The sequence below is a fragment of the Trichosurus vulpecula genome, chromosome 3, assembly GCF_011100635.1.
Source record: "Trichosurus vulpecula isolate mTriVul1 chromosome 3, mTriVul1.pri, whole genome shotgun sequence".
In the NCBI taxonomy this organism is placed as follows: domain Eukaryota; kingdom Metazoa; phylum Chordata; class Mammalia; order Diprotodontia; family Phalangeridae; genus Trichosurus; species Trichosurus vulpecula.
The window spans coordinates 3197086-3220367 of NC_050575.1; the positions used below are offsets into that span (position 1 = coordinate 3197086).

Genomic DNA, 23282 nt, shown 5'->3' on the forward strand with positions numbered 1-23282 from the left:
ATGTGTGTCTATATGTATATATGTTATTTATAGGCTTCAGTAAATGCATTTCAACATTACTGGTTTCTTTTGTAATCCTGTGTATTTTGTTTTATGCTTTGAAAAGCATTATTATGAGGATTCCATAGGTGTCACTGACTACGATAAAAAACCCTGAACCCCAAACATTCAGAATTCCCTCATAAGCCAATAATTTCATTTTTCAAAGGAGGACATAAGGCCCAGTGAAGAAAAAATCAGCTGAGCTCACACAGGTGCTAGGCACATTGAGAACTCAATAATGATGGTAAAATAAGCTTCATGGTGAGGGCTGGACTCTGACGGCCCATTCGTCTTTTGCTGGAATTTCTTCCCTGAACTATTGTTTTTCTTCTGCCCTTCTCTTCTGATCTCTTTTGTGAAAAAGAAAATCCAAACGCTCACACAAGGTGAATGGATGGTGAGAGGACAGAACCAGACCAGTGGGGTTATCTTTGCGTACTAACTCCCATTTGTAAAATCCTATCTGTTTAGTCTCTCACTGCTATGACAATCCTAATAGAAAATGTCACAAATTGATAATAAACACATTTAAAAATGTTGGTATACCCAGTAGTTTATACCTAGATTTTCACGCAGTTTAAAAAAGTCGTAGAATATTATTTCTTGAAAATACCTTAGATATTTTTCCCTTTTCCCACATGTGGGGAAACTGAGGCCCCCAAAGAAGGGACTTAGCCAAGGCCTTTATGTTCAAGAAAAGTCTGAGGTATGTGGTCTGGGCATGTAGCATTACTCACCAGAGAAAGCATGCAAGATCAGCTTTGTGAGTAGATGGAATAGGTATAGTGCTCTGGGTGTGATCTTAGGGGAACTCCAAGGGCCCCCCCATATCACCTCACTTTCTCACTGATATTTGAAATTCTACTTTTAATAAAGCTTTCTAGTACACAGACAGAGCTCATTTTTTTTCCCAACTTAAAATACAGAAGAACCCTTTTCAGTCTTCACTGAAGTATATGAATGATCTCAGATCTTTTCCAGGAAGTAGGGTTTAAGAGGTAATGGAGACAGAGAGAGAGAGAGACAGAGAGAGAGAGAGAGAGAGACAGAGAGAGACAGAGAGAGACAGAGAGAGAGAGAGAGAGAGAGAGAGACAGAGAGACAGAGAGACAGAGAGACAGAGAGACAGAGAGACGAGAGACAGAGAGACAGAGAGACAGAGAGACAGAGAGACAGAGAGACGAGAGACAGAGAGACTGACTCGGGATTTGGGTGCACTGAAGAGGAGAGAAGAGGGTGCAAAGAGGAAGATGAGTGAGTCAAAGATAAAGAAGCCCTTGAAAATATGTACTATACACACTTGACAAAGAGTTATAGTCTCCCTTCCCTCTCTGGCTGCCTCCTACCCCATTCCTGCTCTTTTTAAGACATAAGAATGGAGCATCGAGCACTTAGATGCTCCTTTCAGCTCAGGAGGCTGTTTCTGACAGGCAAACCAGAGGATATGAGTGAAATGGGGAAGTGATGGTTTGGGAATGATGTCAAGGTTGTTTCTGATGACCACATCCTCAAACATTAGGGATCATTACCCCAAACATCTTGGTCTCTTTAATAACAGATTATGGATGCACCATGTATGTATTTGCCTAAGTCTTTATAGCACTGCTTATATGTATTTATATTTACTTTGCTTATTTGAATGATTTTATGTGTCTCTACATAAACTGGGCTGTTTGAACCTTCTAATTGCTGGTTTGGGGAAAATCTGAGAATCCCAGGGCAGAAAGAGCCTTGGTAGAATCAGGCAGGATGAATTCTGACCACTCCAGAAGAAGAACTCTGTCTTCACTTTTTTTTTAGCATATCAAGAAGGAGGCGGCTAGTGCTTGCTTCGGCAGCACATATGCTAAAATTGGAACGACACAGAGAAGATTAGCATAGCCCCTGCGCAAGGATGACCCCCAAATTAGTGAAGCGTTGCATATTTTAAAGAATTTTTACAACCAATGTCTCTGATAAAGGCCTCATTTCTCAAATATAGAGAGAACTGAGTCAAATTTATAAGACTACAAGTCATTCCCCAATTGAGGATATGAACAGGCAGTTTTCAGATGAAGAAATTAAAACTCTCTATAGTCATATGAAAAAATGCTCTGAATCACTATTGATTACAGAAATGCAAATCAAAACTACTCTTAGGTACCACATCTCACCTGTTAGATTGGCTAACATGACAAAACAGGAAAATGATAAATGCTGGAGAAGATGTGGGAAAATTGGAACACTAATGCATTGTTGGTGGATTTGTGAACTGATCCAACCATTCTGGAGAACAATTTGGAACTATGCCCAAAGAGCTATAAAAATGTGCATATCCTTTGACCCAGCAATACCACTTCTAGGGCTGTATCCCAGAGAAATCATACAAGTGGGAAAAGGACCCATATGTACAAAAATATTGATAGCAGCTCTTTTTGTGGTGGCAAAGAATTAGAAATCAAGGGGATGGCCATCAGTTGGGGAATGGCTATCAAAACAAGTTGTGGTATATGGATGTAATGGAATACTGTTGTATAAGAAATGAAGAGCTGATGGACTTCATAATAACCTGGAAAGACTCATATGAACTGGTGCTGAGTGAGGGGAGCAGAATCAGGAGAACCTTGTATACAGTTACAGCCACATTGTATCTGTGATGACTATCTTTGATAGACTTGGCTCTTCTCAGCAATGCAAGGTTCCAAGACAGCTCCAAAGGACTCGTGATGGAAAAAGCGATTCACATCCAGAGAAAGAGCTATGGAGTCTGAATGCAGACGGAAGCAAACTATTTGCGCTCTCTCTCTCTTTTTTTGTTTTGTTTCTTCTTCCTCGTAGTTCATTCCATTGGTTATAATTCTTCTTTACAACTTGACTATTGTGAAAATGTGTTTAATGTTTTTACGGATTACATGCCATCTTGGGTGGGGGAGGGAGGAAGAGAAGGAGGGGGAGAAAATTTGGAACTCAAAAACTTGTGGAACTGAATGTTGTAAACTAAAAATAAATAAATTTAAATTTTTAAAAAAGGAGGTAGCTAGACATATTCCTTTGATGAAGTACCCAGTACCTCCCAACATGCAGCTTTCTTCCTAATACCTCACTGACATTTTTCCTGCTGCACTATTTCAGGAGTTAAGAGACTTGGGTTTTAGTTACACTTCTGCCAATCTTGTATTGTGTCAGTTTCCCTCTTTTGACCTCAGTTTCCTTCTCTGTAAAATGAAAGGGTTGAAGTAGATGACCTCCAAGGGCCCTTTGAGCTCCAAGAACTCTTACTTCTAGCAGCTGCTCAGTGTCACTCATCCCCTTTACATACAGTTGTCGGTCTGTTCAATACTTAAAGTGTATATGCTATTTTAAAAATAGTGCAGCCAGTTTCTTTAAATGTCAGAGTTCAAGCATGAGATGAAGCTTGTTCCCTCCCCATTTTTACTTCAGGACTTGGAATTAGAAGGCAGCCATAGTGGGTATTAAAGGATTAGAGATTGAAACTTTGTCTTTTTTTTATGTTCAGTGAGTCACACTGTGATTTGTGCCGGATGGGCTCACACTTCTGAAACACTTGAAGGTTTGTAAAGTGCTTTCTTTTTAAGATTTCTGTAAGATAGAGATGGCAAGTATTGTTATCTCTATCTGCCAAATGAGGAAACAGGCTCAGTGAGGCTAATGACTTGCCTAAAGTCATATAAGTAGTAAGAAGAAGAGTTGGGTTTTGTGAGGTAGGTGGGATAGTATGGGGAATCTTCAAGAATCAGCCCAAAGAAGCCCCCCCCCCCCAGCCCACCCCCCTGGACCTGCCCATGGCCCCACCATGTTCCTTCCTCTCCACCCATGCTCTGAGCAGAGACTAAGTATCTCCTATATTACTCTGAGGCTGGAAATGTTTATTTAGTGGTTAAGAAAGAGGTAACTACTAAAATATTTTAGTGTCCTCAGCTTGCTATGTTGTAGGAAATCCTTCAGAAGGATTTATAGCTTCACATTTTTGTCAGTTTGCGCCTCTATTTAAGTTTGGAGTTTGAAAGTTTTGCCCACGTTTTGTTTGTAACGTAGGCCAGTTTGCAAGATCAGTGGCTGAAATGAAGTCTTTTCACTGCTCTCATAAGGGTAGCACAGACAGGGGCAACGAATTTGAGTCATGAAGAAAGACAGGCTTGTTATCTAACAGAATGCCAGCCTTACTTTTATGCCAAAAAAAAAAAATAAAGCACATGCAGAATTCTATTTTGGAATCTGAGAATTTCCTGGTTGCAACAGCAAGTTCCTGTAATAAATCTTCCCTTTAGTGCAGCTCCCAGGGCAAGGATTGTTTCAGGAATCTCAGAAATGGGTTTAGAATTGATCAGCATTTGCCGTATTGCCCTGTTAGGTCTCTTTGCCCTTACCAATGTGGAGGTAGTTCTGATGAGCTGTCATTAAGCAAGTGGATGTCTTCCTTGGGAATGCAGCTCTCCTGGTCAGCTGGTGGTTTGGTGTCTGTATCTCTTTCCTTTACAGGGCTTTCTTTGGTCCAGGGGCAAGAGGCTGGCTTCACAAAAGCTTGCCTCTTCGGTATCTCCAGGGAATCCTCCAATTTTTCCATTTCTTCTCCTGAAAAACAATTATTCAATTGTTCAGAAAGAGGTGGAGTCATCTCTTCAGCTTTGTAGGCCAGCTGAGAGTGTAATTTATTACCTGGGGAAACAAAAAGCCATGCACTGGAGGATGTAGCCCCTGCCTCATTTTCTGCAATGCACTTAAACTCTCCAGTGTCCTCTGGAAAAGCTTCTGTCATGACCAAGGTGCAAACCTCCTCTGGAAAGATAAGGAACTTAATCAGCATAAATGAGGATTCATGGCTTTTTAAAAAGAAGAAGCAAAGAAAGGGAGAAAAGGGAAAAAATTAGAGGAAAGCTGTGAGCAAAATAATTGTCTTTAGATGACAACCAAGGTTGGTTCCACATGGCTCTCATCTACGCCTGTCCTCCGCTGAGGTGTACGATAGACTCAACCACTCTTCCTGATGACTTTGTAATAGTGGGGATTCACTGAGTTAATGAAGCAAATCACCCCACCCCATTTAAAGTAAGTGATACCTTATGGAGGCAAGAACATGTCAACCAACCAAAGACTTTAGACTAAGTTTAAAACATCCTAGGGGGATGTTGCATAGTGATTGTCTTTGGATTGGTGGAGGAAACTTGGTCTTGCCCCAGAGGTTGAAATAGTGAGGCATTTCAAACTCAGGAGCTAGAAGAGACAAGCCAAGTCCCTGAGAGGAAGTTGGGGGTGGGGTGGGGAAAGGGATATCGATGGAGGACAAGTCCTTGGCTTTGGTCTTGGTCTAATTTTCCTGCCTTCCCCTGACCCCCTTCCTTGACTGGAGGAAGACATTTTGAACTTTAGGGGTCCAGAGAATTTTGGACTTTTCATCTTCCCACCAGCATTGTTGCATTGTCTTTTTGGGACATTAGTGGTTGGTAGCACTGTCTGTATCAGGAACTGAGGATAGAATAGATGAGATGCAAGAAGTTAGAATCATGGCTCCACAAAGAGCTCAACCAAATGCGCCGTGCCCAAAGGGAACTTCTTGAATATCCTGCAAAGGGCAATAAAAGACTTCCAGCAATAAGGAGCTATGAATGACCCCTTTGCCACATGTGTTCTTTAAGCTTGAGCCCACTTTCCCCTGGAGCCTGTTTAAGAATTTGTGGGAGAGTATGTCACATACATTATTTTTCTTTTTTCTTGTAAATAAATATATTTTATTATATGTAAATTATTCTTTTTAAACATTTATTTAATATCTAGTCTCTTCCTTGCCCATTGAGAAATCAAAGGGATGTTTTGTAATGACTATTCTTACTATAACACCCCAGTAAATATCCTTTCTAAAGATTAATGAAGTCTGAGTAAATGACGATCGACCAGCCCTCACAGCAGGGAGCCCACTGGTGGTAGTTCTTAGCCATAGCACTAGAATAGGACCCCCCCCCCCCCCCGCCCCGACCTCGGAGGGCTGACCCTAGAGCCCTGACACGATGAGGAGCAGTCTTGCTCTGAGACCCCAGCTGGCCAGTGCCAACAGGGCTTGGGAAGATAACCTTAGAAAATCCAACAGATTAAAAACTCATATTAAGTTAAAGTGTGTTATACTGGAAAGAATCTTAAGGTGTTTCATTCAGAAATCTTGGGTTTGAGTTCTGACTCTGCTCCCCTGTGATCTTGAGCAAGACCCTTTACTTCTTTGGCCCTTAGTCGTCTCGTCTATGGCATGAGAGGATAAGACTTAGCAATCTCCATAAGATGTCTCCTGGTTCCATCGGTCTTTCATTTTATAAATGATGACAGTTATTGGCTCTAGCAGCTATTCTTTGTGGTGAAAGCAATATCCTGAGGTTCTTTCATACGCGTGCTAGTCTATTTTATCCTTCCTCCTCAAAAGATATTGAAACTTAATAGGCTTAGGGGACTAAAGGCTGAGAGGCAGCTTCACTTTGAGTTAGAATACTTCTTGGAGAAGCGGGTTAGTACAGGGAGAATGCAGACATAGCTGGCTTTATGCCTATGGAAAAGGACATGCACAGATCTGCCCTGTGTCCAGCTGGCCATGTGTGACTTTGATTTGGGGGTGGTGAACTAATCCCCTTATTGTCCACTAAGAGCATAGGATAGATTATTCAGAAGAGACGATCCATCCAAGGTTGTCTTTCCTCTTCCTGGCTGCAGATAGTGTCAGATCTATTTAAGCCTATTTCTGGAGGGGTAAAGGGAAAAGGTAGCTGCCCTTCCCACCCTGGCAGAAATGGTAACTACTCCCATGTAGCAGCTAGAATAAGCCCTCATGTAGGCAAGCAGAGGCTGGGCCTTGGGGCCCCTGACTGCCTCTTCCTTTTTGTGTGTTTCTTTTTCTGAATATAGTTGACCCCAAGATGAATGTGTCTAGTCTTGGTAGTGTAAAATTTCTATTTAGCAGTCCAAACAAATGCTTTTAGTTTGATGTTTTTAAACCTTAAAACTTAAAGGACAACAGTAGTTATGTTGCCAAAACTTGTTCAAGCATTTTTTAAAAAAATTAATTTGTACTTGTGGGACTTGGGTTTGTTTAGTATTCCTTTTATGTGGAGAAGATAAATAGCTGTTCCATACCTGGTTCATTGAGTATCTTTCCACTTCCTTCTTAGGGAAGCCCCTAGACATGAATCAAACTTAAGCCACAGTGATTTTTCCCTTGGGCCCTGGAGTGGGGGGCTTAAGGATCCATAGAATGTGAGGAGTCTGACACTCTTGTTAGAAGCCAACTCCCCTTGAATGGAACCCAGGCTGGATCATGTACATCCAGAGAATATGGGTCCTTTAATGGAGAGGGAAGGGATGCAGCATTCCAACCCCTTAGGCCCAGCAGTGGTTATAATTACTATACCAATATGGCGTAATATCAGGGAATTGGGAAGGCCCTTCCAACTCCTGAATCCCATTTCAAACAGCAGGGGTGTGTTCCCTTGGTTATTCTCAGCCCCTCCCTGCCCTGCCCACCCCCCAACCCCCGCCCTGGAAAAATTACTTTCCCCAAACCTTTCCTGCCTACTGCTTACTGGTGCCTGAAATCCCTTTAACAGGAGAGAGTATGACATTCTGCGAATTCAAAATCAGGTTTAAAGTAGAAATGCCCCCTTGGAAAAGGGAAAGCCTTGACTTAAATTCACACCAGACATATCAGAGAACAGATTTAATGGAAGGGTAGGAGAGAATGTAAGGGTATTGGGTAGGCTAAAGACAAACTACCATCTACACTTTTGCCTAAAGTTAGCTCTGTGTAGCTCTATGTAAAGTTGGAATTTTTCAGGGGTGCCAGGAATGACCCAAGCAACACACTCCTGCTGTTTGCTTGAGATGGGGTTCAGGAGTGGGGAGGGGTTGCATTTTCTGTTTTCTGGCCAAGTCTTTGTGACCCCAAAGATTGTGGTTGTTTGAAATAACGTGGTCCAACAATCTCTCATTTCAGTAAAAAGTTTAGTAAAACCAGTTGTTGGGTAACAAATATAGATTGATTGGACCTCTAAGGTCTTTTCTAACACTGAATCTATGACCCTGTGATGTTATGATTTGAAGTTTTGGCTTTTTCCTTGAGTTCTAGAGCATCATATAGACATGGCCAAGAGACCCTGGATGGGTTCAAGATAGTCTAAGTCAACTGCTTTTCAGGTGGCTGGGCGGCATGGAGTGCTGGCCTGGGAGTTGGAAAGAGCTGAGCTCAAATCCTGTCTCACACAGCTAAGTTATGTAACCCTGGGCAAATCCCACTGAAAGAAATGAATTCTTTCAGGTTCAGTGTCCTCACCTTTCAAATGAGGTTAATAATTGTACCCACCTTGTGGGATTTTTGTTGAGGACCAAAAAGATAATGTCTGTGAAGTGCTTTGCAAACCTTACAACACGCTATGCAAATGCCGGCTATTATCATTATGTCAGGCTTCACCACTACAGTTGCTCTAGGGTGTCTGGGAGGGCCATGACTTCTCTCTCCCAGAGTCTGTCGACCACACTGCATCGTTCTATCCATTTTCTGCAAACTCTCTACCTTCTCATCACAAATATTCAGACTGGGTTGAAGTTGGAACAGCTGAAGTTGAGAAGCCAGTGGATTCCGACTTTCCTGATTCACTTCTCTGGCTGGTTTTGGCTCTGGCCCATTCCAATCTCCAGATGTAAAAGGAAAAGGAAAACCTCAGGCAGCTTTGGTGAGCAGAGAACTATGAGGTCCATTTGAATTTTATTATCATCTGTGTCATCACGATATTGGGCAACTGTACTTACCCCGAACAGCTGATAAGCAGGCTTCTGAAAGACCAAACAAGAGAAAGGAGAAAGAATTACAGTGATTGTAAATAGTCTAATTGGAGAGGTGAGTGAGAAACAAATGGGCAGTGAGATAAGGCAGTAAATAATTGGATGGTGTGGACTCTAAGTGGTGTGGGAATGGAGGGACAAGAGGAACATAGTAGATGTAGTGGAAAGATCACTGGCCTAGGAGTTGAGTCCTTGGTCCTGGTCCCGCTGTAGCTGGTAATTTATTGGGTGAATTTGGGAAAGTGACTTTACCTATCTAGATCTCAATTTTTCTCATTTGCAAAATAAGACCTAGAAGATCTCTCAGGTCTCTTCCAATTTTAAAATTCTATGAACGATTTATTGCAAATTGGCATTTGGTCAGTCCTTTTACCCAAGGATAACCCTACTGTCCCCTTAAACTCGGTGTTTAAAATGTGGGAGGACATCATCTTAAGAAAATATATCTGCTTTGTGCATAGTGGATATATCTGCTATTTTTCTAAATCCACAGGAAAAGTGCAATTTTTTAGAGTTAATCTTAAAATATAAGCCTGTTTTCCCCTCTTTGATCCAGTCTCTGAATTGTTTGGGGGGAAAAATACAAGAATTTATCTAGGAAATCAGGCCCACTGTCATCTGTCTTATCCTCCTTTACTTTGATAGACCTGATTCAGTTCAGCAAACACTTATCAAACACCTACCACTGTGCAAAGATGCTGGGGGTAAATACAGAGATGAAAAAAATGCCACACACTCGGATTTGAAGGAAGTGACAATGTAATAAGCTTTTGCACTTTTTTTTTAGTGTGTGTATGGTGAAAACATCCAAAGAGACAGATTTATGAAAGCAAACTTGTTTTTTTATAGTAGTTGTTTCTGATTTTCCTTGGAGGTGTTTTTTTTAAATAGTAAGTAGTTTATTTGAAATAGAATTTGAGGAATGGAATGTAAGAGTAGGATCCCCCAACCCTAATTGATTTAATATCCCACTCGCTACAGGGGCTATTCGGAACGTTTTCAGCCCTCTTTGAGCCTTCCACTGTTTGCCTTCCTTCCACTCTCTCAGTTGAGGACCTGACCTCAAACTTCACTGGAAAAAATGGAAGCTGTTTGCCCAGAACTCCCTTTTCTCTCCACTTCACGTCATTCAGCTGTCTTCCCCCATTATATCATTCACTCCTGGCTCACAGGAAGAAGTAACCCTTTCCTTGCCTAGATAAACCTCTTTATATGCACATTTGATTCTGTCTCATCCATTCTTCTCTAGCAGACTGCTCTTTTATTAATCTTCAGTCTATCCCTGTCTACTGGTTGCTTCTCCGTTGCCTACGAGCATGAACACCTGTCTCCCACATCCTTAAAAAATTCCCATTTGATCCAAACATCCCTGTTAGCTCTGCTCCTATAACTCTCCTTTGCATAGATACACTCCTTGAGAAAACTGTCTACACTAGATGCCTACACTCCCTTTTCTCTCACTTGCTTCTATACCTCTGCCTTTTGGCTTCCTACCCCAGTATTCAGATGTAATTGTTCTTGACAAAATCACAATGACTTTTAATTGTCAACTATAATGGCCTTTTCTCAGTTCTCAGCCTCCTTGACTTTTCTGCAGCATTTAATACAGTTGATTACTTTATCCTCCCAGAGAATCACTCCTCTCTTGGTTTTCATGACACTGTTCTCTAATGGTTCTCTTCCTACTTGTCTGACTCTTCCTTCTCAGTCTCCTTTGCAAAGTATTTATCCAGGTCATTTCCACAATCCATGGTTGTCCCCCAAGACTTTGTCCCAGACCCTCTGCTCTTCTCTCTCTCCATTTTTTAGTTCGTTGAGCTCCTCAGTTCCCATGGGGTCAATGTTATTTCTATGAAGTAGATTCCCAGATATCTGTCTGTCTGTCTGTCTGTCTGTCTGTCTGTCTATCTATCTATCTATCTATCTATCTATCTATCTGTCTGTCTGTCTGTCTGTCTGTCTGTCTATCTATCTATCTATCTATCTATCTATCTATCTATCTATCTATCTATCTGTCTGTCTGTCTGTCTGTCTGTCTATCTATCTATCTATCTGTCTGTCTGTCTGTCTGTCTGTCTATCTATCTATCTATCTGTCTGTCTGTCTGTCTGTCTGTCTATCTATCTATCTATCTATCTATCTATCTATCTATCTATCTATCTGTCTGTCTATCTATCTATCTATCTATCTATCTGTCTATCTATCTATCTATCTATCTATCTATCTATCTATCTGTCTGTCTATCTATCTATCTATCTATCTATCTATCTATCTGTCTATCTATCTATCTATCTATCTGTCTATCTATCTATCTATCTATCTATCTATCTATCTATCTATCTATCTGTCTGTCTGTCTGTCTGTCTGTCTGTCTATCTATCTATCTATCTATCTATCTATCTATCTATCTATCTGTCTGTCTGTCTGTCTGTCTGTCTGTCTATCTATCTATCTATCTATCTGTCTGTCTGTCTGTCTGTCTATCTATCTATCTATCTGTCTGTCTGTCTGTCTGTCTGTCTATCTATCTATCTATCTATCTATCTATCTATCTATCTATCTATCTGTCTGTCTATCTATCTATCTATCTATCTATCTGTCTATCTATCTATCTATCTATCTATCTATCTATCTATCTGTCTGTCTATCTATCTATCTATCTATCTATCTATCTATCTGTCTATCTATCTATCTATCTGTCTATCTATCTATCTATCTATCTATCTATCTATCTATCTATCTATCTATCTATCTGTCTGTCTGTCTGTCTGTCTATCTATCTATCTATCTATCTATCTGTCTGTCTGTCTGTCTGTCTATCTATCTATCTATCTGTCTGTCTGTCTGTCTGTCTATCTATCTATCTATCTATCTGTCTGTCTGTCTGTCTGTCTGTCTATCTATCTATCTATCTATCTGTCTGTCTGTCTGTCTGTCTATCTATCTATCTATCTGTCTGTCTGTCTGTCTATCTATCTATCTGTCTGTCTGTCTGTCTATCTATCTATCTATCTATCTATCTGTCTGTCTGTCTGTCTGTCTATCTATCTATCTATCTGTCTATCTATCTATCTATCTATCTATCTGTCTGTCTGTCTATCTATCTATCTATCTATCTGTCTATCTATCTATCTATCTGTCTATCTATCTATCTATCTATCTATCTATCTATCTATCTATCTATCTGTCTATCTATCTATCTATCTATCTATCTATCTGTCTGTCTGTCTGTCTGTCTATCTATCTATCTATCTGTCTGTCTGTCTGTCTGTCTATCTATCTATCTATCTATCTATCTATCTGTCTGTCTGTCTGTCTGTCTATCTATCTATCTATCTATCTGTCTGTCTGTCTGTCTGTCTATCTATCTATCTATCTGTCTGTCTGTCTGTCTATCTATCTATCTATCTATCTATCTGTCTGTCTGTCTGTCTATCTATCTATCTATCTATCTATCTGTCTGTCTGTCTGTCTGTCTATCTATCTATCTATCTATCTGTCTATCTATCTATCTATCTATCTATCTGTCTGTCTGTCTATCTATCTATCTATCTATCTGTCTATCTATCTATCTATCTGTCTATCTATCTATCTATCTATCTATCTATCTATCTATCTATCTGTCTGTCTATCTATCTATCTATCTATCTGTCTGTCTATCTATCTATCTATCTATCTATCTGTCTATCTATCTATCTATCTATCTATCTATCTATCTATCTATCTATCTGTCTGTCTGTCTGTCTGTCTATCTATCTATCTATCTATCTATCTATCTATCTATCTGTCTATCTATCTATCTATCTATCTGTCTATCTATCTATCTATCTATCTATCTATCTATCTATCTATCTGTCTATCTATCTGTCTATCTATCTATCTATCTATCTATCTATCTATCTATCTATCTATCTGTCTGTCTGTCTGTCTGTCTGTCTGTCTATCTATCTATCTATCTATCTATCTATCTATCTATCTATCTATCTGTCTGTCTGTCTATCTATCTATCTATCTATCTATCTATCTGTCTGTCTATCTATCTATCTGTCTATCTATCTGTCTATCTATCTATCTATCTATCTATCTATCTATCTATCTATCTATCTATCTATCTGTCTATCTATCTATCTATCTATCTATCTATCTATCTATCTATCTATCTATCTATCTATAGCTCTAGTCTCTCCTGTGTTCCAGTCCAACATTATCAAATGTTTCTTGGACATCTCAGGCTGGTTACTCTCTGAGCATCTCAAACTCCTCCTGTCTAAAACAGACCTTTTGGTCTTTCTCCCCAAATACTCTCTTCTTCCCAACTTCCCTGTTACCCTTAAAGGTACCACTGTTCTCCTAGTCACCCAGACTCACAACCCAGGTTGTGTCACCCTTGATTCCTCACTCTCACTCACCCCACATATCCAAATTGTTGCTAAGGCTTGTTGTTTCTACCTCCACAACATCTCTTTTATATACCCTCTTTTACCCACTCACAGCCACCATCTTGGTACAGGCCCTTATCACTTCTGATTTGATTCCCTGCCGCAAGTCTCTCCCCATTCTGCTTTATCTTTTACTCAGCTGTTAAAATGATCTTCCTAAAGGACAGGTCTGATCCTGTCACTTCTGCCTCCCATTCAATAAACTTTCATGTCTCTCTGTTATACTCAAGATCACATATAAATTCTTCTGTTTGGCTTTTAAAATCCTCCATCACCTGGCTTTCTGCACATCTTTTCAGTCTTCCTACAGCTTACTTCTCTCCCCATACTCTGCTATCTGGGGATACTGGTCTTCTTGCTATTTTTACCACATGAGGCTCCATCTCTTGACTTAATGTTTTTGCATTGGCTCTTTTCCATGTCTAGAATGCTTTTCTTCCTCACCTCTACCTTCTGGCTTCCCTGTCTTCCTTTAAGACTCAGCTTAACTCTCATTTTATGCAAGAGGTCTTTTCCACCCCTCCTCCTTGCCCCTTACTCCTGTTAATGCCTTCTCTCTGAGACTATCTTTCATTTGCACGAACTATATCTTGTCAGTCAATCAACAAACATTTATTAAGTTCTGCTATGTGCCAGACACCATGCTAAGGGCTGAAGGTACCAAAAAAAGGCAAAAGAGTCCCTGTCCCCAAGGATTTCACAGTCTGATTGAGGAGGCAACATGCAAACAAATATGTACAAACAAACTATATACAAGATACACAGGAAATGATTAAGGGATGGAAGGCACTGGAATGGAGGGGCTGGGAAAAACTTCCTGTAGAAAATGAGACTTTAGTTGGGACTTAAAGGAAGCCAGGGAACCTCGTGGGCAGAGATGAGGAGTGTCTTGTTTGTGAAATAGCAAGGAGGCCAGTGCCACTGGATGCAAGAGTACGTGGCAAGGAAAAAAGGTGTAAAAAAGACTGGAAAATAGGAGGGGGCTAGGTTATGAACGGCTTCAATGCCGAACAGAGAATTTGTATTTGATCTTGGAGGTATTGTATTTGATCTAGGGAGCCAGTGGAATTTAGTGTGTGTGTATTGTGTGTGTGTGTGTGTGTGTGTGTGTGTGTGTGTATGACATGGTTGGATCTGTGCTTTGGAAAAGTCACTTTGGTGGCTGAATGGAGGATGGACTGGAGTGGGAAGAGACTTGAGTCAGGCAGACCCATCAGCAGGTTATTGCTATAAGTATGAGGTTGTTGTTGTTGTAGTAGTGTTTGTCCTTTGTTCTGGAAGGGGACCGTGGGAAATGATGACATGACTTGCTGTTGACTTTGATTTGAGTGAGGGAGGGCTGTGCAAGGTCACCAGCTTCGCTTTCTCCTTCAGAACCATCAGGGTCCAGTGTCCAGATACTCATCAGGAGGACTGGAGATGGCCCAGGATGCAATGGGAGACCCTGGCCCTTTCAGGCTAAGGTCTTTTCAGGTGCTCACTTTGAGTGAGGTACTGCCCATTGAGTGAATAGGCCTCTCTAAGAAGTTAATCAAGGGATGGCCCCTTTAATCAAAACTCAAAAAAAAATCAAACTAGGAGGGGAAGACCCTCAGAGTTCCTGGCCAAAAGAGAAACAGTATTTAATTCACTCTGTGCTAGGAGGGTAGGGACCTATGTCCAATCTATGGGCTCCAGAATGAATTAGGAAGGTTTCATTTTTTGAGGTGATAAGGGTATGAACCAGAGTGGTGGCAGTGCCAGAGGAGAGAGGGGGCTTATTTGAGAGGTGTTGCAAAGGTGAAATTAATAGGCCCTGGCAACAAATTGGATATAGGGGTGAGAGATGGTGAGGGATCCCATATGACACAGACCGTGAGCTCGAGGGACTGGGAAGATGGCGTGGCCTCTACGGTAACAGGAAAGTCTGGAATAGGGAAAGTTTCGGGGGAAAGATAATGAGTTTGGTTGTGAACATATTGAGTTTGAGACATCTACTGGACATCTAGTTTGAGATGTGTGAATTGGAGATGTGAGATCAGCAGAGAGGTTACGACAGGATAGGTACATTTGAGAATCATCAGCGTAGAGATGGTAATTAAATCCATGGGAGCTGAGATCACCAAGTGAAGAAGTATATAGGGAGAAGTGGGCCTAGAACAGAACGCTGAGAGATGGCTATGGTTAGAGGATACGATCTGGTTGAGGATCCAGCAAAAGAGACTGAGAAGGAGTGGTCTGATAGGTAGGAGTACTAGGAAAAAGCAGTATCCTGAAAAGCTATAGTGAAAAGAGTATTAAGGAGAAGGCAATCATCAGTGTCCGTGGCCACAGAGTAGTCAAGGAGGATGAAGACTGGGAAACAGGCCTGGATTTGGCAATTAAGAGATCATTGGTAACTTTGGAGAACGTGGTTTCGGTGAATGATGAGGTTGGAAGCTGGATTGTAAAGGAAGTAAGAAGCGAGGAAAGAGTGAGAGGAGAGAAGGTGCTCACACCGATTGTAGCTCGTCTTTCCAAGGAATTTAGCCACAGAGAAGGGAAGAGATATTGGGCAATGGTGGACAAGAAGGATCAAATGGGAGGTTTTTTGAGGTTGGGGGAGGAATGGGCAAGTTTATGGGCAGCAGAGAGGGAGCCGGTAGAGAGAGAGAGAGACTGAAAATAAGTGATGGAGAGGAGAGGACAGAGGAGGCCATCTGTTGGAGGAACCAGCGTGGAATGGGATCCCTCAGACAGGTAGAGGGGTTAGCCCTGGTAAAGAGCAAGGCCACCTTGTGAGAAAGGGGTAAAGGAGAAGATTATGGCAGCTTTGAGTGAGAGGAGCTGAAAAAGAGAGACTCACAGCAAATGGCTTCAAGAGATCTTGTATTTACCTAGTTATTGCATGTTATCTCTTCCATCAGAATTAGAGTGCTTGGGGGCAGGGCCCAGTGCTTTGCCTTTCTCTTTTCCTCTTAGTCTTAGCACGCTGCCAGTCACATAACTGTTTAATAAACACTTTTGAATATTGTTGGTTATGTCATATGTGCTATTTTAACAAATGAGGGAGACAGAGTCATGAATTTCATCCGCCTTGTATTTGGGTATGTTCTCCTTAGGAAAAAACAAATCATAGCAAATAGAAAAGTGAATCCACATACTTTTCCTAAGAATCCGGAAGTCATCTGAGTCCACTATTTGTTCTTCCCCTCTGTACCAGTGAACTTGAACTGTACCTTGGGTCTGGACCCGACACTCAAACACAACAAACTGGCCCTTGGTTGCAGTGATATCTTGTAGAGGCTGAAGGATGAACAATATTAGATTAATAATGTTATATCCATGTGTGTGAGGGATCCCAGGGATATATGGACAGTTTGTTTTTTCCAGATCTGTGATTTCATCCAGTTGGAGAGCTCTCTGCTTGGGGAGGGCTGCAGCCCTGTCTGTTTGATACTGCTGGATGCTCAGATCCCTACCCATGTTTGCTCCACAGTTCCTTAATTCTGCCTCCCATCTCCAGTATGGAGAATTCTGCGAATGCTGGTTTCTGACTCTGATTCAAACTGCTTTGCCCAATGACATCACCAGAAAGGAATCTTTGGATGGTCAAGGTACTCTCACTGTTCTAGGGGTTAGTCTATGATTAGGTGGGATGCATTCCACCTGGCCAAGGGGAACAAAAATATGTCTTTGGTGACTGGAATGTTGTCATGGAGCAAGAATCAAGAGAACCCAGTCCAAGCCACTAGCTTGTGTCATCTTGGGCTGGTCACTTCCCCTCTTCGACTCAGCTTTTCCATCTATGAAATGGAGGGGTTAAACTATTTTCAATTGAATAAACACTTGCTAAGCATCCCCTATGCCCTGTGTAAAGTGTTAGATAACTTTTAGGGTTCCTTGCAGTTCCCACTTCCTCCTTCTAGATCCCCATTTCTTGATTTATGTAGGAACCCTGAACTTGGCTATGCTCTATTGATAAACTACCTTGGTAAAGACGGGGGGTGCTCCACAGGTGGATCCAGATAAGCTGCTGCAGGGGCTCGGTATCTGTTTCAGGGAACAAGAGGGTACACGATGTGGTCATTCACTATGCTAAAGCCCAGGTGGACAGTGACCACTCATTGGGTCAATTTCATCATACCTCCTCACCCCCATCACTCAGAGTGTCTTCACCATCTGTACCTTCTGAAAAGGTTGGTGCTTCTTTAAAGCCCACTGTTACTTGTGAGAGCAAAGGAGATTAAGGAAGAGTGGTCAGATAGGTAGGAGGAGAACCACAAGGGAGCACTGTTATGAAAACCCCGAAAGAAGAGAGTATCTGGGAGGATTATTTGACCAAAAATGTCAAAGGCCACAGAGAGAGCAAGAAGGATGGCCATTTGGCCTTTAAGATTTGACAATTAAGAGACTGTTAGTGAGAGCAATTTTGGTTGAATGATAAAGTTGGAAGCCATATGGTAGAAAGTTTAGAAATTCTCTTCTGAATCCTCCTCCCCACCCTTTCCTCATTTATCCCCACCCTCCGCCAGCTGAGATGGTGAAATACAATATTCTCTGCCTCTAAATCCCTGTACATTTGTTCCTGTTAGATCTCTTAGGTTTTAAATAAGCCTTTATTGCCTTTTTCTTTTCAATTGAAGGGGAATTCCATTCCTGGATAGCTGGCATAGTCTGTCTGGGAATCTAGCTCTTGGAAATAGTGACAAATGGCCAAGATGACCTGGACAGTGCTCTCGAATTAATTCTGTTTATGATCACTCTTTTTTTTTTAAAGCATAGCTGAGAAGCATTCCTTGCTCACACTTTTCAAAGAAATAGCTTTGAATATCTCCTGTCTGTACCTCCTTATCTATTATAGAGAATCTTGTAAAGGGTTTAAAAGCCAACCTACCCTCTGGAGATCCATAGACAATGGCTGAACTAAGGTAGAGAAACTGGGACGGGCCACGTAGCCACTGGAATCTTCATGGACTGGGGAACTGATGGTCAGAGAAACGCTGGTGGTTTTCTTCTTTGTTCTGTGAGGGAAATAAAATAGAACACCACCCAGTCCAATCACAGGGTTGGTGTAGATTTTAATGTACTCCTTGTTTTATGTGTTCCTTAAGAGTTGTGTATTAAATGAATTTTTGTAAATGGAATCCTGTTTTTCCATTGATTTGCACAAGTATTCCAAAGATATTTTAATCTTTATTTCTGACTGATTTTTAATGGACAGTGGTTCTTAACATTTCACTTCAACTTTCTCTGTCCTTTAGACATGGTCCAGAACCATAGCTTTGGTTTTATATGGATGAGGTTCACCCTTGGGAGGCTTCTCAAAAATAACTTCTCTCTTATGACCCAACATGGCTTCCTCTTGGGAATACCAGGGTTTGGCTCTCCTCCCTTTCCTTCTTTCTTCCCTTCCTGACTTTCTCATGGGAATATCAGAATATAGTTCATCCAGGTCTCTACAAGTAAAATGGCCTTCAAATCTGATGCAAAGACCCAGGTTAACAATATATTGAATATAGGGTAGGATTTATTTAACCTGACAGAAAGCTGCAGGACACAGCAGATCTATATCTGAGCCCATAAATAGTTGAAAGAATTTTCCTTTACTTTCTAGTGGAGTAGATAGATAATTAGTAGATTCCTTTTTCTTTGAAAATAATAATTGTTTTTATTTTGAACTTATAACCAAACAAAATGAGAATTTCCATGTACAAAGTAGGACAGAAAAAGAGGATTGCACTTGACACTGTGAATCTCTGTTATATACAGTTTGCTTTTCCTTTTACATCTGTAATAAATTCAACATGAAACTTTCAAAGCTATCTTGCTTATCTGTGTTTCCTTCCTTACCTTTCTTCTGTTCTTTCCTGTGAATTCTTAAATATGGAGTAGACCCATTTTCTCATGGTGAACTCCATCTCTCCAAAGTATATGTCGTATTCTAGACCTATAGTACTACTCTTTGGATGGATTCCTTTCCTTCCGCCAAAGGGAAGGGGTCACCAGAGAGTTGATCCTTTTTTGGCATTAGCTCCCTAGAAGGAAAGGGGTCAGCTTCCTAGCGACCCAAAATACTTTTCGCTTGTTGGGATGGGGGTGCTCAACCACAAGACAAGAACCTAGGTTAGGATAGGTCCCCAGGAGGTGGAATTCACTGGGGAAGGATTCCACTTTCTTAGCGATCTCAAGTATTTTCTTTCCTTTTTTGAAGAGGGCCTTGTCTCTGGGTAAGGTGAAGTACCCTCCCACCTCCCACCCCAGTAAGTCTGTTTATCATCCCTCCCTATACCCCACTGAGTTTTGCAGTTTTCTACTTCAATTCATTCTATATTTTATTAGCCAGAATGAAGGGCTCTTTTCTGTAGAGATCTAGATGTGAGTTATATACTGGTATCCCAGGGAGACTCCTCATGTGAAAACACAAACCAGAAAGAGTCTTTGTAAGAAGCTCTCAAGATTGAATATGGTATGTATAAACCTAGAGTTGTATCTGGGCCACAGTTACATAAGTAATTAGTGATCTTTGAACAAACACAAATCAACTCGAGTCTCTCTTGTAAAGCAAACAATTACCTTCACATTACTCTGGTAAGTCCGGAGTGTTTGGAAGCTTACTAGTCTGCACTATTAAATGACAAACATACACACCCCTGGTCCATCCCTGTACTTACGCTGACATTTTTATGGAACATTCCAAGCACACGCCCCCAGAGAGAATGTCCCTTGGCCTCCCTAGGTACCTACGGGGAACAGAAAGAAGGAAATTGTGTTGGAGTACCACTTTCTTGCCATGGTAATAACCATCGATTCAGTCAACACAAAGGGCTAGGTAGTCCCCAGGCGTATTAAAGTGGTGAAGCCCTGGAGAGAGCAGATCAACCCAGAATGTTCTCTTTCTCACTGTTAATTATGACAACAGTGCTGATCATACCATCCCTCAAAATCCTTCACATTAGCAGAGGGCTTTCCAATTTCTAAAAGCTCTGGCATAGGTTATTTTTTTCCCCACGATAACTTTGTGGGGCACGGTGGGGACATTGTACAGAAGAGGAAAACAAGAACCAGAAAGAGAAGGTGGCTCACCCAAAGTCACACCTAGAATTTCTGTTCTTCTGTTTACTGCATGGTCATTATTTTCTTGTCACTTAAGCCCAGAATCGCAGTCGTTTTTTATTTTTCTCTTTTCCTTGCCCCCAAACATCCATTCAGTGGCCAAGTCCTATCAAATCTACTTCTAAGATAGATCCATTCCCTACTTCCCGCCCCCCCGCCCCCGCCATTTCCCTGATTCAGAGCCGTATTACCGCTCGCCTGGACTATTTGAACAGATTCTAACTAGGTTGTACCTTGCGTCTCTTCCTCCTACTACGCCATGTTGCGTAGCATGCTCTACATTAAAGCTAAAGTAAGCCATGTATTGCACAAGCTTGTTCACTCTTCTGCTCCAAAACCTTCAATGACTCCCCAGTGAGAAAGGGAAGGGAGGAGGGAATATATATTTATGAAGAACTTACTGTAGGCCAGGCACCGTGCTAAGTGCTTTAAAAATATCATCTCATTTGGACCTCACAAGAACTCTGTAAGGTAAGTGCTATCTATCATGATCCCCGTTTTTTTTTTTTTTGAGCAGCTAGCTTTATTATGGGCGTTCTTGGTTCGGCCTTGGGGCTCCCTGCCCAGGCCGCTCCCTCTAGTCATGCTTCAGGCTCAGCCTCTCGAACAGGTACTCCCCCAGCCCGGATTGGGGGTCCACCTGAACATGGCGCAGGGTGGTCAGGTGGTTGCCCAAGCGCTTCAGAAGCTTGGATCCCCTTGGCTCGAGCCCAGGGCGTGCAGCTTCAGGAGGGCCTGGTTCAGGTCCTTCTCCAGGTTCAGGGCAGCCTGCATGGCATCCAAGCTGCGGCCCCATTCATCTTGGGCAGGTTTCTGCACAGCCGGGAGGAGGACACGGCCCCCACGCTGGTTCTGGTGCCTCATAAGGCGCTCGGCACCCTCACGTTTGTCCTTCGCCAGCTCACGGAAAAAACGACACACCCTAGGCAGGGCGACATCGTCCCGATCGAAATAGAAACCCAGGGACAGGTAGGAGTAGGAGGCCTGCAGGTACAGGTTGGCCAGGCGGTTGATGGCGGCCTCGGCCTCAGAGGAGAAGTTTTGGCGGATCTGGGAGCTAGAGCTCACGGCACCATCGGTGAAGGGAGAAGGCGGCTGGACCCGGAGGCGGGGGTCGGCTGGTCCCGGAGGCGGGGGGCAGCTGGTCCCGGAGGCGAGAGGTGGCTGGTCCCAGGGGCTGACGGACTGCAGAAAGGTGAAGTTGAAAACCGAGGGGAGCTGGGGGACCCCAGATCTGTTCCGTCCAAACACTGTTGAAGCAAGAACCAGAACCGGGAGACGTGGTGCCCATGATCCCCGTTTTGCAGTTGAAGAAACTGAAGCAAACAGGGGTTAAGTGACACATCCAGGATCACTCAGGCTAGATTTGAACCCAGTCTTCCTGACTCTAGGCTCAGCGCTCTATTCACTGTCCCACCTCCACGCCACAAGCAGGGCTTCTGACCTTCAGAGCCCCTCAGCAACGTCTCCAAACTACTTTTCAATTTTTATCACACGCTTTCCCCCTTTACGCATTAGACGATGCAGCCAAAATGGACTACTTTTTGTTCCCTAATCGTATCCTTCATATATTTGCACAGAGCAGTCTCCTGCCTGGAATGGTCTTGCTCTACACTGTCAGCTGTCAGAATCCTTCTTTGCCTTGAAATCTCAGTTCGTATGCTCCCTCCTCCATGCAGCTCTCCCTGATCCTCCTAGCTAAGCCTGATCCCTCCTGCTTCTGATTTCACCTGCCACTCTGCCCTCTGATGTGCTAATTCTCATTATTATGGCAGGTATTTGTGTACTGCAAAAAGGAAGCGGTTCACTCTCACATCCTAAGTGAGGGACAGCGGATGGCTAGCTCAACAGTGCCACTCCCCTTAACACTTATTACTCCTCCTCATTTGGGTGGCCACATTTTCACCTGCAGTTTCCTACAAGTTACAGGGAATGCTGTGAAGTTTGGATTGTTAGAATATTGAGTTCTCCTTAGGTAATTGCATTTGGTTTTTTTGTGTGAACAAGAATAATATTTTGACTTGTGCCCTGAGAATTTTAGTCATTGGTTCTGAAGAACTGTTTTCACTCAAGCTTGAAAAAAGTTAATATCTTGGAGGTAACTACTCTCTTGAGCAAGAGGACGACCTGGTGAATTTTATGAGCGCTCTCCTGTCCATATGGTTTGGTTCCTAATAGAGGAGATGTTTTGGAGCTTTTTGAATGTCAAAATTTCTTGTTGTGATTCTTTATCTAACGTATCTCTCTCTGCCCCACCCCCATATCTTAGAAATGCTTAGATAGCTCAAAAGTTTAAGGTTGAAAAAGCTACATTTTTGAAATGAATTTTATACATGAAAACTTGAGCATATCTCACAATGACAAGGTAGCCAGAAAAGTGAGTCTATGGAATCTAGTTTTGAAATTAACTGAAAAGTCTGTTAAGTAGATATATACTTCTACTCTTCGTCCTCCTGAAGACTCAGAAAGGTCTTGATAAGCAAGAATGATGGCTGATTCTAATAAGAAGAAATTTTATAGATATAAATATAAAGTCCTACACTTGACCTAAAAAATCCACCTCACAAGCACAATATGGGAATAAAAAGGGGTGGACCGGCAATAGCTTTGTGAACACCCTGTCTAGGAGCTTAAGTGGATTACAAAGTCAATATGATTCAACAGTGTGATACGGCAACCACAAAACTGACATAATCTTAGTCTTTGTTAACAGAGGTATGTTGTTGTCTACCCTTCATTTTTTTGTAAATTTTTAAAAATTTTACACTTATGCATAAAATGAGAAAAGAAAAAAAAATTGCCACATATACAGCAATAGTAAGAGAGGATTCAATCTAAAATAATAAATTTCCATTTCAAGCAAACTTGTATAATAAATACTACACATTGTTTTCCAAGCTTCCTGGCTTTTCTTTG

General features: G+C 41.9%; 1 non-coding gene and 1 pseudogene across 1 annotated transcript; one reads left to right on the top strand and one right to left on the bottom strand.

Annotated features, from left to right (window-relative positions):
• The first annotated feature begins 1864 nt into the window (after window positions 1-1864).
• Window positions 1865-1971, top strand: LOC118845240. Its single transcript, XR_005010098.1, has one exon. It is a non-coding gene; the product is annotated as a U6 spliceosomal RNA (small nuclear RNA).
• An 18972-nt stretch (window positions 1972-20943) lies between these two features.
• Window positions 20944-21881, bottom strand: LOC118841401 (annotated as a pseudogene).
• Window positions 21882-23282: the final 1401 nt, after the last annotated feature.